This window comes from Argopecten irradians, chromosome 6 (assembly GCF_041381155.1).
Source record: "Argopecten irradians isolate NY chromosome 6, Ai_NY, whole genome shotgun sequence".
Taxonomy (NCBI): domain Eukaryota; kingdom Metazoa; phylum Mollusca; class Bivalvia; order Pectinida; family Pectinidae; genus Argopecten; species Argopecten irradians.
The window spans coordinates 32666206-32682935 of NC_091139.1; positions in this window are offsets into that span (position 1 = coordinate 32666206).

Sequence of the window (16730 nt, forward strand, 5' to 3'; positions counted from 1 at the left end):
GCCGAAAGAGTTCATCGAACCTGACCAGGCACTTAAGGCATTCAACCTTGTTACCAAATTTGAAGAGTTTGGGGGATAACAAGCAACATGCTCACTAATTATGTTGCTATTATTAGGTCATCTGATGACCTTATGTCATCATGCATCGTCTGTTGTAATGCTCTGTTCGTGAACTTTTCATTCAAACAACTTCTTCTCAATAACTTTAAGGCCTGGAGTACTGATATTTGGCCTGTAGTATGCGGGGATAAAGGGCTACCAAGTTTCAAATGAATGATCTTGACCTTCATTTAAGGTCACAGGGGTCAAAAAGGCTAAAATCTTTCAACAACTTTTTCTCATTAACTTGAAGGCCCAGGGTACTGATATTGGGCCTGTAGCATGCTGGGATGAAGGGCTATCAAGTTTGTTCAATTGAATTACCTTGACCTTCATTCAAGGTCACAGGGGTCAAAAATGCTAAAATCTTTAAACAACTTCTTATCATTAACCAAAAGGCCCTTGGGTCAGAGCCAAAATTTATAAAAAAAAAACCTCTATTTCCCTTTGCTCAAGGATGTTTCTGACCAAATTTGGTTACAATCCAAGCAGAACTCAATGACTAGTAGCAATTCAAAGAATTTACCCCTATTGGACCCCATCCTTCTGCCACCAGAGGGTCAGAGCAAAACTTTCTACACACACTGTTCTTCTTCCCCTAAGCACGGTTCTGGCCAAATTTAGTTATAATCCATGTAGAACTCTATGACTAGTAGTGATTTAAAGGAAATGTTGACAGATGAACGGACAAGGGACAGATGACGGACGCCGCGCCTTTGGGCCAGGTGAGCTCAAAACAAACAATAATTAACAATTTGGAATTTTTTCAATTAGTTGCTGAAACTGTGAAAGCGTAAGAAGACCATATAGCAAAGCATGCCAAAAATATTAAGGCTTTGTTCACAGAATCGCAGAAAAGTGTCCTAGTCAACATTTCTTGTGATTTTTCAATGAACTTGCAGCAACTGTTTGACACATTAACTTAATACCTTTACCTTTGCATTAAACTTTACGAACACACAGATTTGTTTAAGATATTTTCCTGTTGTTTGGTTATAGATCTAGATCTATCTATAACCAAACAACAGCAATACACATTCAGTAGGTTAAAGGCTTACACAATCCTGTATCATAATGTAGCAAGAGCTTAAAGTATGCTATATGATGAAATCTCCTAGTACAAAACTAGAAGACCACCGTATCTTTAAGCAATCAAACAATCTTAATGATAAGCATAACTACAGTTCCAACATTTAAATCTCCTGTGTTCTATACACACAAAGAAATCATAAAACCCAAACTAACAGAGTTCAACAGTCTTTGCTATAACGTTAAAGTAATCATCAGATATCTTTGTTTCTTACTTGGACACAGACATTTTGTCGATTTTAAAAAATTGGTGTTATAGACTGCCCTACTGTCGATAAGGTGTGGGAATTTTTCAGCTGTTTTCACCTCCAATGGTTATTTTAGGTGTGTAGTTCCTTATTGTGTAAGCTGTGATCACCTGGTGCTTCTGGTTATCAGACCACTGACCAGGAAGTAAACTAGCCAGACATCATGGTCAGTGGCTGTACTCATAGTGGCCTGTCTCATTTTCTCTGATTTATGGGGAAACGGATGGTACCAGGTGGGGAGACAGAGGCACTATATACTCCACCCATATGTTCTAACACGGATGGTACCAGATGGGGAGACAGTGTCACTGTGTACACCACCCATATGTTCTCACACGGATGGTACCAGGTGGGGAGACAGTGTCGCTGTATACACCACCCATATGATCTCACACGGATGGTACCAGGTGGGGAGACAGTGTCACTGTGTACACCACCCATATGTTCTCACACAGATGGTACCAGGTGGGGAGACAGTGTCGCTGTATACACCACCCATATGATCTCACACGGATGATACCAGGTGGGGAGACAGTGTCACTGTGTACACCACCCATATGTTCTCACACGGATGGTACCAGGTGGGGAGACAGTGTCACTGTGTACACCACCCATATGATCTCACACGGATGGTACCAGGTGGGGAGACAGTGTCACTGTGTACACCACCCATATGTTCTCACATTGATGGTACCAGGTGGGGAGACAGTGTCACTGTGTACACCACCCATATGTTCTCACACGGATGGTACCAGGTGGGGTGACAGTGTCACTGTGTACACCACCCATATGTTCTCACACGGATGGTACCAGGTGGGGAGACAGTGTCGCTGTATACACCACCCATATGTTCTCACACAGATGGTACCAGGTTGGGAGACAGTGTCACTGTGTACACCACCCATATGTTCTCACACAGATGGTACCAGGTGGGGAGACAGTGTCACTGTGTACACCACCCATATGTTCTCACACGGATGGTACCAGGTGGGGAGACAGTGTCACTGTGTACACCACCCATATGTTCTCACACAGATGGTACCAGGTTGGGAGACAGTGTCACTGTGTACACCACCCATATGTTCTCACACGGATGGTACCAGGTGGGGAGACAGTGTCGCTGTATACACCACCCATATGTTCTCACACGGATGGTACCAGGTTGGGTGACAGTGTCACTGTGTACACCACCCATATGTTCTCACACGATGGTACCAGGTGGGGACATGTCACTGTAACACCCAGTCTCACACGATGGTACCAGGTGGGGAGACAGTGTCGCTGTTACACACCCATATGTCTCACACGGATGGTACCAGGTGGGAGACAGTGTCACTGTGTACACCACCCATATGTTCTCACACGGATGGTACCAGGTGGGGAGACAGTGTCACTGTGTACACCACCCATCCATATGTTCTCACACGGATGGTACCAGGTTGGGAGACAGTGTCCCTGTGTACACCACCCATATGTTCTCACACGGATGGTACCAGGTGGGGAGACAGTGTCACTGTGTATACACTACCCATATGATCTCACACGGATGGTACCAGGTGGGGAGACAGTGTCACTGTGTACACCACCCATATGTTCTCACACGGATGGTACCAGGTGGGGGACAGTGTCACTGTGTACACCACCCATATGATCTCACACGGATGGTACCAGGTGGGGAGACAGTGTCACTGTGTACACCACCCATATGTTCTCACACGGATGGTACCAGGTGGGGAGACAGTGTCACTGTGTACACCACCCATATGTTCTCACATTGATGGTACCAGGTGGGGAGACAGTGTCACTGTGTACACCACCCATATGTCTCTCACACGGATGGTACCAGGTGGGGAGACAGTGTCACATGCGGTGATACATACACCACCCATATGATCTCACACGGATGGTACCAGGTGGGGAGACAGTGTCGCTGTGTACACCACCCATATGATCTCACACGGATGGTACCAGGTGGGGAGACAGTGTCGCTGTATACACCACCCATATGTTCTCACACGGAATGGTACCAGGTACCAGGTGGGAGACAGTGTCACTGTATACACCACCCATATGTTCTCACACACGGATGGTACCAGGTGGGGAGACAGTGACAGTGTCTGTTACACCACCCATATGTCTCACACGGATGGTACCAGGTGGGGAGACAGTGTCGCTGTATACACCACCCATATGATCTCACACGGATGGTACCAGGTGGGGAGACAGTGTCACTGTGTACACCACCCATATGTTCTCACACGGATGGTACCAGGTGGGGAGACAGTGTCACTGTGTACACCACCCATATGTTCTCACACGGATGGTACCAGGTGGGGAGACAGTGTCGCTGTGTACACCACCCATATGTTCTCACACGGATGGTACCAGGTGGGGAGACAGTGTCGCTGTATACACCACCCATATGATCTCACACGGATGGTACCAGGTGGGGAGACAGTGTCACTGTGTACACCACCCATATGATCTCACACGGATGGTACCAGGTGGGGAGACAGTGTCACTGTGTACACCACCCATATGTTCTCACACGGATGGTACCAGGTGGGGAGACAGTGTCGCTGTGTACACCATCCATATGTTCTCACATTGATGGTACCAGGTGGGGAGACAGTGTCGCTGTATACACCACCCATATGTTCTCACACGGATGGTACCAGGTGGGGAGACAGTGTCGCTGTATACACCACCCATATGATCTCACACGGATGGTACCAGGTGGGGAGACAGTGTCACTGTGTACACCACCCATATGTTCTCACACGGATGGTACCAGGTGGGGAGACAGTGTCACTGTGTACACCACCCATATGTTCTCACACGGATGGTACCAGGTGGGGAGACAGTGTCGCTGTATACACCACCCATATGTTCTCACACGGATGGTACCAGGTGGGGAGACAGTGTCACTGTGTACACCACCCATATGTTCTCACACGGATGGTACCAGGTGGGGAGACAGTGTCGCTGTATACACCACCCATATGATCTCACACGGATGGTACCAGGTGGGGAGACAGTGTCACTGTGTACACCACCCATATGTTCTCACACGGATGGTACCAGGTGGGGAGACAGTGTCACTGTGTACACCACCCATATGTTCTCACACGGATGGTACCAGGTGGGGAGGACAGTGTCACTGTGTACACCACCCATATGTTCTCACACGGATGGTACCAGGTGGGGAGACAGTGTCACTGTGTACACCACCCATATGATCTCACACGGATGGTACCAGGTGGGGAGACAGTGTCACTGTGTACACCACCCATATGTTCTCACACGGATGGTACCAGGTGGGGAGACAGTGTCGCTGTATACACCACCCATATGATCTCACACGGATGGTACCAGGTGGGGAGACAGTGTCACTGTGTACACCACCCATATGTTCTCACACGGATGGTACCAGGTGGGGAGACAGTGTCACTGTGTACACCACCCATATGTTCTCACACGGATGGTACCAGGTGGGGAGACAGTGTCACTGTGTACACCACCCATATGTTCTCACACGGATGGTACCAGGTGGGGAGACAGTGTCACTGTGTACACCACCCATATGTTCTCACATTGATGGTACCAGGTGGGGAGACAGTGTCACTGTGTACACCACCCATATGTTCTCACACGGATGGTACCAGGTGGGGAGACAGTGTCGCTGTGTACACCACCCATATGTTCTCACACGGATGGTACCAGGTGGGGAGACAGTGTCGCTGTGTACACCACCCATATGTTCTCACACGGATGGTACCAGGTGGGGAGACAGTGTCACTGTATACACCACCCATATGATCTCACACGGATGGTACCAGGTGGGGTGACAGTGTCACTGTGTACACCACCCATATGTTCTCACACGGATGGTACCAGGTGGGGAGACAGTGTCACTGTGTACACCACCCATATGTTCTCACCGGATGTTACCCAGGATGGTACCAGTGGGGAGACAGTGTCACTGTGTACACCACCCATATGTTCTCACACGATGGACATGAGGGACCATGTTTACCAGGTGGGGAGACAGTGTCACTGTGTACACCACCCATATGTTCTCACATTGATGGTACCAGGTGGGGAGACAGTGTCACTGTGTACACCACCCATATGTTCTCACACGGATGGTACCAGGTGGGGTGACAGTGTCACTGTGTACACCACCCATATGTTCTCACACGGATGGTACCAGGTGGGGAGACAGTGTCGCTGTGTACACCACCCATATGTTCTCACACGGATGGTACCAGGTGGGGAGACAGTGTCACTGTGTACACCACCCATATGTTCTCACACGGATGGTACCAGGTGGGGAGACAGTGTCACTGTGTACACCACCCATATGTTCTCACACGGATGGTACCAGGTGGGGAGACAGTGTCACTGTGTACACCACCCATATGTTCTCACACGGATGGTACCAGGTGGGGAGACAGTGTCGCTGTGTACACCACCCATATGTTCTCACACGGATGGTACCAGGTGGGGAGACAGTGTCGCTGTATACACCACCCATATGATCTCACACGGATGGTACCAGGTGGGGAGACAGTGTCACTGTGTACACCACCCATATGTTCTCACACGGATGGTACCAGGTGGGGAGACAGTGTCGCTGTGTACACCACCCATATGTTCTCACACGGATGGTACCAGGTGGGGAGACAGTGTCACTGTGTACACCACCCGTATGTTCTCACACGGATGGTACCAGGTGGGGAGACAGTGTCACTGTATACACTACCCATATGATCTCACACGGATGGTACCAGGTGGGGTGACAGTGTCACTGTGTACACCACCTGTATGTCCTCACCAATCTAAAATATATCCGTATTTTCAAAAGGTGACAGTGTCACTGTGTACACCACCTGTATGTCCTCACCAATCTAAAATATATCCGTATTTTCAAAAGGTAATACTACAAGACATCTGCAGAATCTTCAGATTTCTTAAGGAATATAATTATGAATGGCAGTGAAAAAAATAAAAACTGACACAACCCGTATGTCCTCACCAATCTAAAATATATCCGTGTAATTTTCAAAAGGTACTACTAAGTAATACTACAAGACATCTGCAGAATCTTCAGATTTCTTAAGGAATATAATTATGAATGGCAGTGAAAAAAATAAAAACTGACACAATTATTTATCTCCAAAATCGACTCTAGCTGTCATCTTAACTCATATTACAACAAGGAAAAAAATGGTCATCATCAGACCATAAAGTATTCTGAAATGAAAAAGCGTTTTGGTCATTTTGGGTTTTTTTATACATAAGATTTTAAGATATGTACACATACTAGTTTGACCTTGGTTTCCTTCAAAGTTGAAAGTTTAGCCCATTTAGGGCCTAATGCAACTATTATTGATTTCCAGGCCTCCTCAAAACTAAAGAATGCACTACAAACTAAACAATACAAATCTTAAAGACATTGCTAAAGTACGGTATATTAAATAAACATTTTACACAATGTTGATTCCAATGCCTGAACCAGCAGTACAATGAACTGTAAATCTACTGACAGTAGACTGAGGATGAAAAAAGTTATTATCACAGATCAGAATCTTCACCAAAACAGCTAGACTCCGTCCCAAGTGACCCCGTCTCCAAATGATCGTCAGATGTCAAACAAGGGCTGACAAAGTAGAGGAGGCTATTGACACTCATTGCCAGGTTTCCCTCTAAAAGACCGATGACCTTGGCAAGGTCACATCTCCATTGACAGCTTGTAATGGCTGATAATCGGAGCTGGAGGTTGGCTAACAGATCTATAGCTATATACTGGAGTGTCTATACTGTTCATCAATGTAACAACTTAAGGTGTCTCCTGCTATCAATTTTTTATCAGAAGATTTTCTTGAGAATCGTTTGGACTACAGAGACATGCAAAGTAAATAGTTTTCTTATAACTGAAAATCTAAAGCTAACTTTTAAAAGCGTTACCCCTTGGAAAAATTCACTCAAAACTTGAACTACTGGAATTTTTATTTCTAGTAGCATTGTATGGATATTCTGCATTTTCCAGAAAAAAATGTTCCGTAGTATCAATGAAACTCTGATGACAATTTAATCCACTGACACTGGAAATTCCTAATATTTCCAATTTTAGTCTACACACGAAGTTTCATGAAGTTGAATACATATTTATTCAATTTATCATATTCACAAGGTCCAATAATAATTATTAGTGCAAAGGGAAATATCTCTGTAAATTATTGTTAGACCTTGGAATTCGACAAAGTGTATCATATTCGGCATTTCAACATTCTCTTCGTAGTTTTAGAGATACTCAAATACCCATTTACTTTCTCATTGGTGATAGAAAACATAACATCTTGCATGCCAGATTAAGAAACAAATCCAGCACTCTTAATAATGACTTATTTCAAGCTAATTTAATTAATTACAAACACTGTCAATGCGGACATCCTATCGAAGATGCACATCATTTCTTTTTCGTATGCCACAATTATACTAATCAACGCCTAAAATTATTTCGTGAGCTAAATGATTTCATCCCGTTAGACCTGCACCTACTTCTATTCGGTAATTCTATTTTATCCAAGTAAGATAACGAAACTATTTGCCAATCCACCCAGCAGTTTATTAAAGATACTAATAGATTTAAATAGAATATTGCTTTGTTTGTTTTAATATATTACATCATTCTGGTCTTTCCCGGCTCGGGTGACAAAAATGTTTGTGATAAGATTTTATAGAAGGATCAGCGAACGAAAAGGAGAAAGACATGGAAGGCACAGTATGTGATAGGCATTAGATAGTTTGAATGGCATGAACAGTGGAATATAGTTTAACACCGGTGATTGTCACCTGAGCCGGGATGGACCATCTACTTTATTAAATATATATATATATGTTATATATGCTAATAAGTCTCTCCCCCCCCCTCTCTCTCTCTCTCTCTCTCTCTCTCTCTCTCTGTATATATATTTGTATATAGTTAAGGTCATCTGTTTGTTGTTGTATATAATAGATAATAATTGGAGCGGGCTTAATATAAGTTTGTGAACTTGTGCCCAATCCTTTTTGTGTATGAATTTACAAATAAACTATGTTTAAATCAAAAATATCGTTGGGTCAACCTGATTTTCGAACTCATTTGAGATATTTCTAATGTTAGTCTACATACAAAGTTTGATTAAGCTCAATTTATATTTGCTCAAGTTATCGTGTTCCCAAGGTCAAATAATAATTATAAGTGCAAAGGGCAATAACTCCGTAAATTACTGTTAAATCAAGCTGATTTTCAAACTCGTCCCAGATCTTTCCAATGTTAGTATACATACAAAGTTTCAGTAAGCTTAAAGCTTGGTTCATATTTACTCAAGTTATCGCATTCACAAGGGTCAATAATAATTATTAGTGCAAAGAGCAATAACTCCGTAAATTAAAGTGGAATCAAGCTGATTTTCAAAGTAACTTTAGATCTTTCTAATGTTAGTCTACATACAAAGTTTCATTAAGATCAGTTCATATTTATTCAGTTATTGCATTCACAAGAAAATGTTAACGGACAACGCACAACGGACGAAGCACGACGATGGACAAAAAACTATCTCAACAGGTCACCATAAACTATGGTCAGGTGACCTAATTAAAATTATATGATTTTATAAAGGCTTTTTGGATTTTTTCATATGCATATGACATGTAAATTATTTTTTTGCAAAACAAGCTGCAACACAATGCCAAGAGAGACAACTCTCGAACTCTCAAAACATAATTGAAACATATTTGATTGGGATAGCTAACCCTGATATTATGAATGACAGTGAAGTTCCTGAGACTTCCATGCAGGTGTTCAGGTGCGTAGGGTAAGGCCTGAGAAGGCGTGAGAAGGTTAAGAGAGGGTCCCGGGAGGGTCTACATTTCAGTGACAATTTTTATTATATTTTCTTTTATCATTTTACTTGTTAAATATAACAATATACACTTTCTGGAAAACATTTACAATGTGTCAAATATTGTAATCGTTAACATTTTTTCTGGTAAAGAGGCAAAAAATTATTTCGGCCTATGAGATTATAACTTTTGTTTCTCAATGTTACATCACGGCAAATATGAATGTCCGTGGCAAATGACCAACGATATGCCTCCTTTGTCGATTTGATTTGAAACATTCTCCTGCAAGGATTTCCCATTCAAAAGGTGTTGTAAACGAATTCCCGCTTGAAAGTTGAAAAAAACAATATTCATAACCTAAGATATCATTTGGAGTCAAGTTGTTATGTCTTAGCAATGCTCTTTTTAAACGATGATTAAACAATCTCATCGAATATTTATATCTATTACATATAGATCTATTTGACAATTTTCTGACAGGGTGTACACCACGTGGGTTTCAAGTTAGCGGCGTGGAAGAGGATGGACAACCCGGAGGCTGGTGGGGTCGTGTAATAAAGCTATTTTGTCTGTGTTACGAAATGATTGACACTATTTAAGATAAATTTAACACTCAGCAATAAATTTCATCATTTGTATAGAATGTTTATTGAGGACATTATAAGATTGCATAAAAATATCACTTTTTCTAACAATATTCAAGAATTAATGAAAACACAGTAATCCATCATGGGTTCCATGTTACGTCTTTGTGTCAGAAAATGCGACTGCATCATGATTGAATATAAATCCATGTGATGTAGTCTCAATATATTCTTTAATTACACAAGAAAAGCATGAATATTAAGCTAAACTGTCTAGAATTATCAAGGTCTTTACTATTAAAGAAAACTGAACAAAGACGTAACCAGTAATCGATCTCGCTTCTTGTTGCATCTGTTCTGACACTTTCAAATTTGTCATCATTTTCATGTTTTTCTACGTTGAACCGTCAGAGGATATTGATAAATTATGCAAACTACTATATATCAGTATATACAATAAAATAGCAGACTTTCAAATACCGGTGTATATTGATAAGTGTTATGTATTGAGTTTGCTATGATCCGGATTTATATAGTTTGGTTCCAGTCATTAGTTACGCCCTGCGTAAGAATACAACCTGTCTGTCTGTTAGTCAATAAAAAGTAGTTCTATAATGGCGAACACGTGTTGTTGATGTTTGTCATCAGCCCCAGACGTAACACATTTCTGGCGACGAGGATTGTGGTACAACCTACTACAATGGGTGAAAACGCACCACAACGTCACACTCGATCTATTGGTAAGATCGGACAATTTGATGACTCAATCGAGTCATGGGAAACATATGTTGAACGGGCAGAACTCTATTTCACCGCAAACAACATTGACGGTGATGTTAAGGTGGCTTCGTTTCTCACAGTAATTGGTGCAAAAACTTACGGGTTATTAAAAAACCTATGTGCTCCAGACAAGCCTGCTGATAAAACTTTTGATGATATCATTGTTATATTGAAGAACCACCTATGCCCCAAGCCGTCAGAGATCGCCGAGCGTTTTCGTTTTCATAAACGGGATCAGCGTTCGGACGAGAGCGCCATGTCATATATCGCAGAATTGCGGAAACTTTCAATACACTGTAATTTTGGAGACCACTTGGAGACCACATTACGCGATCGTTTTGTCTGTGGTATTCATAAAGACAACATACAACGGCGGCTACTTGCTGAGACAGAGCTTAATTTAGAAACGGCTGTGAAAACTGCTGTCGCTATGGAAACAGCCAGTCGTGATGCACTCGAGCTACAACACAAACGTTCAGAACCTGTAAATAAAATAAATTCCAATACACAACGTCGGGGGAAGGGAGGTAACTCCAATCACAACAATCAGACTAGTGGAGCAACAGGGGGCCATTTGAATAAATCTACTCGTACTTTCAAACCCTGTTGGCGATGCGGAGCAACCACACACAAATTTGACAACTGTAAACATGTGAACTCTACATGCCATTTCTGTAACAAAAAGGGACATATTGTTACTGCATGTATGTCTAAGAAGAAATCTGGACATGGAAAAACAGTGAGGTATGTAGATGATGGTCCTGGGGAGGAGGGATATGATACATTTGAGCCCATGTTCCGAATGGACACAATTAACAATGTAAACACTGTTAACCCTATCATAGTGAAACCTAACATAGGTGGCAGCACTATTCCTGTGGAACTAGATACAGGATCCTCAGTATCCATCTTACCCGAGGTGACCTACAAACAACATTTCATGAACAGGCCTCTCCAGCGTAGTACAATAAAACTACGGACATACTCCGGGGAACAAATAATACCTGTGGGAGCTTTGAGGATACCAGTCAGTATCAATGAACAAACTGCTGAATTAGACGTACTAGTAGTACGACAGAAGGGACCAGCACTTTTCGGAAGGGACTGGTTACAACATTTCAAGCTCGATTGGAAAGAAATCAAGAATTTGAAGGCTTCAAAACAACAGGATACAAACACATCACATACAGAGAAGGAACTACAGGCAATACTTGATAAACACAAGACTGTTTTTACTGGAATGGGAAAACTTAAAGGTATTAAGGCTCAGCTGTACTTGGAGGAGAACGCTCAGCCTAAATTTCACAAAGCTCGTACCGTACCCTATTCATTAAAACCCAAGGTAGAAGCTGAACTACAAAGACTACAGGATAGTGGCATCATTAGTCCTGTACAGTACAGTGACTGGGCGTCTCCTATTGTTCCTGCCTTAAAGAAGTCTGGACAAGTGCGCGTGTGCGGTGACTATAAGGTCACAATCAATCCAGTGATGAAGGTAGAGCATTATCCTCTACCGAAGATAGAGGATATCTTTTCATCTCTGGCTGGAGGCAAGAAATTTACAAAGATTGACTTAACAAATGCATACAACCAGATGGAAATGGAGGAAAGCTCGAAGGAAATGCTCACCATAAACACTCACAAGGGTCTGTTTAGGTATAACAGATTACCTTTTGGAGTTTCATCTGCTCCAGCTATATGGCAAAAGGCTATGGACCAGGTCCTACAGAACATTCCATTTACTTCATGCATATTGGATGACATGGTAATTAGTGGTAAAACTGATGAAGAGCACTTACAGAACATTAACACTGTACTCGATCGGCTGGAGAGCTACAACCTTACAGCAAACTTGACAAAATGTCATTTCTTTAAAGAGAAGATCACCTATTGTGGCCATATCATTGATGGCGAAGGACTCCACAAATCTCTAGATAAAGTCGAGGCAGTCGTGAAAGCCCCTAAACCAGAGAATATGACACAGATGCGTTCATTTTTGGGATTGGTAAACTATTACCGCCGATTCCTTCCTAACCTAGCTACTGTGGAGGCACCACTGAATCAACTACTACAGCATGACAACAAATGGTGCTGGACAGACGAGTGTGATCAATCTTTTCAGAAGGTAAAAGAACTGATCACGTCGGAACAAGTTCTCTGTCATTATGAACCTAAGCTTCCAGCAAAGCTAGCATGCGACGCTTCACCTTATGGATTGGGGTGTGTACTTTCCCATATCACAGAGGACGGAACAGAGCGACCTGTGGCATTCGCTTCACGATCACTGACAAAGGCTGAGACAGGATATTCACAGATCGACAAGGAGGCGTTGGGTCTCTATTGGGGTGTACAAAAATTCAACACCTATCTCTACGGACGTCATTTTACTTTAGTGACCGATCACAAGCCACTGGTCAGCATCTTACATCCAAACAAGTCGATACCTACCATGACCGCAGCAAGATTACAAAGGTATGCCATGTTTCTTTCTGGACACACCTACAGCATTGAGTATAGGAACACTCATAACCACGCAAATGCTGATGGACTCAGCAGACTTCCTTTAAAGACTCAGGGTGACTATACAGACACCTCATCTTTGTTCTATACCTCACAGATAGAACAATTACCTGTGTCGGACACACAAGTACGCAAGGAAACAATGCGAGATCCAATACTGTCGAAAGTACTGGAGGCTGTTCTACAAGGAAGTACAGAATTTCCATGTGACGATGTGTACAAACCTTTTCGCAACCGCGCTACAGAACTGAATGTACATCAAAATGTATTGTTATGGGGTAACCGAGTTATCGTCCCTAACACGCTACAAACAAGAGTACTACAGGAAATTCATGATGGACACGTGGGCGTAGTCAGGATGAAATCCATTGCCCGAAGTTATGTGTGGTGGCCAAACATTGATTCGGATATAGAGAACATGTGTAAGTCCTGCTCTGGATGTCAATCTACGAGTAATACACCGCGAGCCGCACCAGTTCATCCCTGGGAGTGGCCAACCACCCCTTGGGATAGGCTCCATATTGACTTTGCCGGGCCGTTTCTCAACAGTATGTTTCTCATCATTGTTGATGCTCACAGCAAATGGCCTGAGGTCTACCCAATGAAGTCTACAACAGCCACACACACCATTGAGAAATTACGAATCTTATTCTCTCAACAAGGTATGCCACGACAGATTGTCTCGGACAACGGGCCACAATTTGTAAGTGAGGAATTCAAACAATTCCTGAAACAGAACGGCATTCAACACACTACTTCAGCACCGTACCATCCACGGACAAACGGACTTGCCGAACGTTTTGTACAGTCCTTTAAACAGGCTATGAAACAAGCCAAGGGAGACAACCGATCTCTCCAACATAAACTTAGTAACTTCTTACTCAAGTACAGAACCACACCACACGCTTCAACAGGCGAAGCCCCAGCAAAATTACTGTATGGTAGAAGTCTGAGGACTCGATTAGACTGTCTCAAACCAAATGTATTCGCGAGAGTTCAGAAGGGACAGGAACGAATGAAGATATCTTCTCACTGTGGGTCTAAAGTACGCCAGTTTAAGACCGGCCAGCAAGTTTTGGTTCGCGACTATCGCGGAGGGGGAAAGTGGATTGCAGGTCAGATTATACAACAAACTGGTCCGCTTTCATACAAAGTTGATACTGGCAATGGTAGTATTTGGAGACGTCACACAGACCAAGTTCGTGCAACACAGATCGCTATGGAACCGGAACCAGAGGTAATGGTGCCATCATCTGCACCGACACCACCAGTCAGCTTAGCACCATCGACTATCCTGGTACCAAAACTATCACGGCTCCACCAGCCACACTGGAGGTAGTGACACCGCCAGCCAACTCAGTTCCAACAGAGACACGACGCTATCCAAAAAGGGAGAACATTCGTGCCCCTGTGAAATTAGATTTGTGAACTACTATATCGTTATCAATAGGGATAAAACCTGATTGGCACTGTGTATTTGGGCATAATAATCCCTGTGCAATCAGTCAAGACTAAGTCTTGAATAGTACTCAAATTACATACTTAAGTCTAGTCATTATGTGTTATCTAGTCATTATAACTTTAAGGGGTATGACGAGATATACTCTCTGATAAATCCTTAGATAATAATCGTGATAGAACATTCATTGACTGATCATTCTGGACATCATATATATGTAATAAATAAATTAACTGTAATGGTAAAAACAGCATTTGAGAAACATGTACATCTTTCATAGTTTTGGTACTTCTAAATTGGAAGGGAGGAAATGTTATGTATTGAGTTTGCTATGATCCGGATTTATATAGTTTGGTTCCAGTCATTAGTTACGCCCTGCGTAAGAATACAACCTGTCTGTCTGTTAGTCAATAAAAAGTAGTTCTATAATGGCGAACACGTGTTGTTGATGTTTGTCATCAGCCCCAGACGTAACAATAAGCAATATCAGATGTAAGCAGGAATCAAAATAAAAATCTGTGATGTAAAAAGATACAACAACTGTTGCATTCTTGTTACATCTCTGATTAAAACTGGTGATATACAGCACTTTCTGATAGGAAGCAGAATTTATAAAATGAATTAATGTAATGTTTTGCATTGATAATTGAAAACATTTTATTGATAATATTATAACATTATTCAAATATACGAAGTAAATCTATGGACATTTATATGACGTGATGTAACCAGAAACAACACAATAATAACATGTACACAAAATATACAGGTCTTGTAAATTTGTACATGCATGCTTCAAATTTTATGGTATGTAAAATAGTCTAGGTATATGATAATGAAAACAGTGTTGTGTCCCAACGACGGAATGCAACGTAACGAGCAACATTTTCAGTTACATCTTTTATCTTTTCAATGTAATATTTCATAAACTGTCAGTCTTGATAACTTTTTGAACATTTTATTATATGAACTTGTGTGATTTACAAAGAAAAATGGAGTTATTTCAAACAGAACTGAATTATCCAGACCTATAAGAATTATTATATAGTCTAAATAGTGTCCTGTTACATCTATAGTGAAGGACAATCACATTCAATATTTTGCAGATTTGAGATGTGGAACCATCTCCCATTCAACAATATCCAAATCTGTGGACTATAATCTTAATATTTACACCATTTTGAAAGAGAAATGATTAATTTCTAAAGCTGGAATTTTGACATAACTGTGATGTAACAGATTTTGAACACTGTGGCCCTACTCATTTCTTACTTTGATATTGTTCATGCTGTGACTTCATCTCTCTTTTCCACCAGAGAAACTTGTTTAAGAAACATTTATAAGTACAAAATACGTATCCACATATAGAACGAATCATGTGTCTCTAAAAATGAGCGCCTTCTTGTAAAATGTGTATATAATAAAAGACAACAAAAAGAAAAGGAGCATACATACAGAATTAGCATCACCACATCAAAACTCAAACACTTAGGTTCTCCGTCAAATGAAATGCCTAGAATCAAATTATCCTCTCGAGCAATAAACCATATTAATCTTGTTTTAATACCACCTATAATTAACTGGAAGTTCATCCTAAGGACCTACTCTCACCAAAGTTGCTTTTTGACCTACTCTTTTCCTTTACTCTTCATACGGAGGCGAGCTTCGTAAAAAAAATATCAGAAATGGCTTACCTTTATCACCCATCGAACTGTACTGCATCACCAAACTGAGCTGCTGGTTTCCACTTGCAATTACACTCTACCTAGATGGCACTGTAAATCGCGGCAAATTCAAACAGTTTAAGGCCCGGTCCAACTGGCGTTTAGGAAGATTTGCGAATGTATTGCGCACAAAATTGGCTGATATTCGCTGAACATACGCAATATTCGTAAATCGTACTCGTATTTGTCGCCCAACATCCGCACACGTCCGCAATTATCCGCAATGGCATGTTTTTTCCGTTCCCAGGATTTTTGAACTGCAAAAAATTTTGATTACGGAAATCATTCGCATTAGATACGCTATTACATACATGTAGTGCGCAATACATACTCAATA